Genomic DNA, 3,960 nt, shown 5'->3' with positions numbered 1-3,960 from the left:
TCGATTGATGATACACCCAATAGATTAAAGCTGATAAGGTGAAAGAGAGGGTGAGAGTAAGAGGGAATAAAAGAGCTAGATCAGAGCAACAGGGATTTGGTCAGTCCAGATTCTATGGAGGGAATCACCCTCAATTCCAGGGACATCTATTTATGCCCGCGCCTTCCTCAGTTAGTGTTCCCACACCTAGAAGCAGGCAGGAGCAGGGGAACAGGTCTATCTCATCTAGGTCTCAGGAAAGTGTAAGTAACAGACCTCATCCTCTTTTATGTGCCAAGTGTGGTAGAGATTATTCTAGTGAGTGTTTTGTTGATTAGAGGGGTTGATTTGGTTGTGGAAAGTTGGGCCACCAATTTAGAGATTGTCCATATTCTAGACAGAGGAGTCGAGATGCTTATCCCCAGAGTCAGGCTACCAGTGCCCCCGCTCCCGTAGTCCGCCCAGTTTTTCTTCAGGGTGCCTCTTCTGGTACTTCTGGCAGTTCGCGCTAGAATCATTTCTATGATATACCACCTCACCAGGAGCAGGAGGACTCTCTAGATGTTGTCACTGGTATGCTCTGTGTCTTTCATTTTGATGTGTATATATTGATGAACCCAGTTTGAGTTTCTCTTATGTGATACCTCTGGTTGCTGTAAATTTTGAGATGGACCCTGAACGGATTCTTGAGGCTATTTTGGTTTCTACCCTGGTAGGAGAATCTGTTATTGCTAAGCGAGTGTATAAGAAGTGTCCTATCACTGTCCTTCATCGGGTTATATGTGCTGATTTGATTGAGCTAGATATGGTTGATTTTGACGTCATTCTGGGTATACATTGGCTTCACTCATGCTATGCATCTATAGATTGTTGTACTCGAGTGGTCAAGTTTCAGTTTTCTGATGAACTAGTTTTTGAGTGGTTTGGGAGTTTTGTAACTCCAAAGAGCCATTTCATATCCTACCTCAAAGCTAAGAAGTTGATTTCCAAGAGTTGCATCTATCACCTAGTTTGAGTTTAAGCTCTCAAATCCGAGACTCTGACTATTCAGTTAGTTAGCATTGTTAATAAGTTTCTCGATGTTTTCCCAAAAGATCTCCCAGGGGTCCCACCATATAGAGAAATAGAATTCGGGATTGATCTCCTTCCCAACACTCAACCTATTTCTATTCCTTCGTACCGTATGGCTCCCACAAAACTTAAAGAGTTTAAGGAGCAACTCAAAGATCTCTTAGACAAAGGCTTTATCAGATCCTGTGTTTCCCCGTGGGGTACACCTGTTCTATTCATGCGTAAGAAAGATGGTACATTACGTATGTGCATTGACTACCGTCAACTTAGCAAGGTAACTATCAAGAACAAGTACCCTCTTTCTAGAATCGATGATTTATTTGATCAGCTACAGGGTGCAAGTTATTTCTCAAAGATAGACCTTAGATCCGGCTATCATTAGCTTAAAGTGAGAGAGTATGATATTCCAAAGACAGCCATGATATTTCAAAGACATCCTTTCAAACCCGTTATAGTCACTTTGAGTTTCTTGTCATGTTCTTTGGGTTAACCAATGCTCCAGCAGCCTTCATGGACCTCATGAATCGAGTGTTTAAGCAATATCTTGATATATTTGTCATTGTATTCATAGACGATATTCTTGTGTTTTCCCAAAGAGAGGATCATCATGCCGACCATCTTAGAATTGTCTTGCAAACTCTTAAAGATCATTAATTATTCACTAAATTTAGCAAGTGTGAGTTTTGGCTAAGGTCATTTGCTTTTCTGTGTCACATTATTTCCGCCGAAGGCATTAGAGTCGATCCCCAAAAGACAGAAGCTGTAAAGAATTGACCTAGACTAACCTCCCCATCTGATGTTAGGAGTTTCTTGGGTCTAGCTGGTTAATACTGTAATTTTGTTGAGGGCTCTCTTCCATTGCTTCTCCCATAACCCGGTTGACCCAAAAAAAAGTTAAGTTCCAGTGGATAGATGCCTATGAGAAGAGTTTCAGGAGTTGAAGACTCGACTTATTTCAGCCCTAGTGTTAGCTTTACCCGATGGTACTTATGGTTTTGTGGTGTATTGTGATGCTTCTAGAGTGGGTTTAGGTTGTGTGTTGATGCAGAGAGGTAAAGTTATATCTTATTCCTCTAGACAGTTGAAGCCTCATGAGAAGAATTACCCAACCCATGATCTTGAATTAGTAGCTGTAGTTTTTGCTTTGAAAATCTGGAGACATTATTTGTATGGTGTTCATGTTGATGTGTTTACTGATCACAAAAACCTGCAGCATGTGTTTACTCAGACGGAGTTGTATCTTAGACAAATAAGATGGTTAGAGTTGCTAAAAAACTATGATATGAGTGTGTTGTATCACCCGGGCAAGGCCAATGTTATGGCAGATGCTCTTAACAGGTTGTCTATGGGTAGTATAGCTCATGTAGAGAATGATAAGAAAGAATTGGCTCATGATTTGCATCATTTGGATAGGTTACATGCAAGATTGCTTGATTCCTCTTAAGGGAGTATGTTAGTTCAGAGTAGTTCTGATTCCTCTTTGGTCTCGGAGGTAAAGGAGAAGCAAGACAGGTATCCTAGTTTGGTCAGACTTAAGGAGTTAATTAAGGACAAAAAGGTAGAGATTTTCTCCCAAGGGGGAGATGGTGTGTTGAGATTAGAGGGTAGATTGTGTGTTCCCGATGTTGATGATCTAAGGCAGAGAATTATGGCTAAAGCGCATGGCGCGCTATATTCTATTCATCCCGATGCTACCAAAATGTACCGCAATTTGTGGGAAATCTATTGGTGGAACAGTATGAAGAAAGACATAGCAGGATTTGTCGCAAAGTGTTCTACTTGTCAACAGGTTAAAGTAGAGCATCAAAGGCCCGGTGGTGTAATGCAAGAGTTTAGCATTCCTACTTGGAAGTGGGAAGAAGTGAGTATGAATTTTGTAATTGGTTTGCCTCCTTCTCGTCATCATCATGATTCGATTTGGGTTGTTGTAGACCAGTTGACTAAATCAGCTCATTTCTTGGCAGTGCATTTGTCGTATACAGCTGAGGATTATGCTAGATTATATATTCGTGAGTTAGTCAGATTGGATGGAGTTCCTTTGTCAATCATCTCAGATAGGGGTACTCAATTTACTTCACAGTTTTGGAGAGCCTTTCAGAAGGGTCTTGGTACCCAAGTTCATTTGAGTTCCGCATTTCATCCGCAGACTGATGGTCAAGCTGAGAGGACTATTCAAAATTTGGAGGACATGTTGAGGGCATATACGCTTGATTTCAAAGGTTGTTAGGATGAGCACTTGCCATTGATCGAATTTGCGTATAACAATAGTTTCCATGATAGCTTTCAGATGACCCCATTTGAAGCTTTGTATGGGAGAAGATGTAGATCGCCTATAGGTTGGTTTGAAGTAGAGAAGCAGCTGTGATTGGGCCTGACGCTGTGTTCGAGGCTATGGAAAAGGTTAAGTTGATTTGAGAAAAATTAAAGATAGCTCAAAGTCATCAGAAGTCGTATGTGGATGTGAGAAAAAAATATCTTGAGTTTAATGTTAATGATTTGGTGTACTTGAAGGTTTCACCCACGAAAGGGGTAAAGAGATTTGGGAAGAAGGGAAAGCTTAGTCGCCGTTATGTTGGTCAATATATAATTCTGAGTTGTGTTGGGAAAGTAGCATATGAGGTGGAGTTACCTGCGGAGTTGTCTAGCATTCATTCGGTATTCCATGTTTCTATGCTTAAGAAGTGTATTGGTGATTCTGTCATGGTTGATTCTTCCAAAAGCTTATATATTCAGGATAGACTTTCATTCAAGGAGATTTCGGTTGAGATGTTGGATTTTCAGATCCGTAGGTTAAGGAACAAAGAAGTTCCTTTGGTTAAAGTGCTTTGGCGAAATCAATTTGTTGAGGGTGCTACTTGGGAAGCCAAAGCTAATATGCGAGCCAAGTACCCTCCCCACTTTTTTATGAGT

Source organism: Capsicum annuum, chromosome 12, assembly GCF_002878395.1.
Source record: "Capsicum annuum cultivar UCD-10X-F1 chromosome 12, UCD10Xv1.1, whole genome shotgun sequence".
In the NCBI taxonomy this organism is placed as follows: Eukaryota; Viridiplantae; Streptophyta; class Magnoliopsida; order Solanales; family Solanaceae; genus Capsicum; species Capsicum annuum.
Note: the sequence above shows the minus strand (reverse complement) of the source record.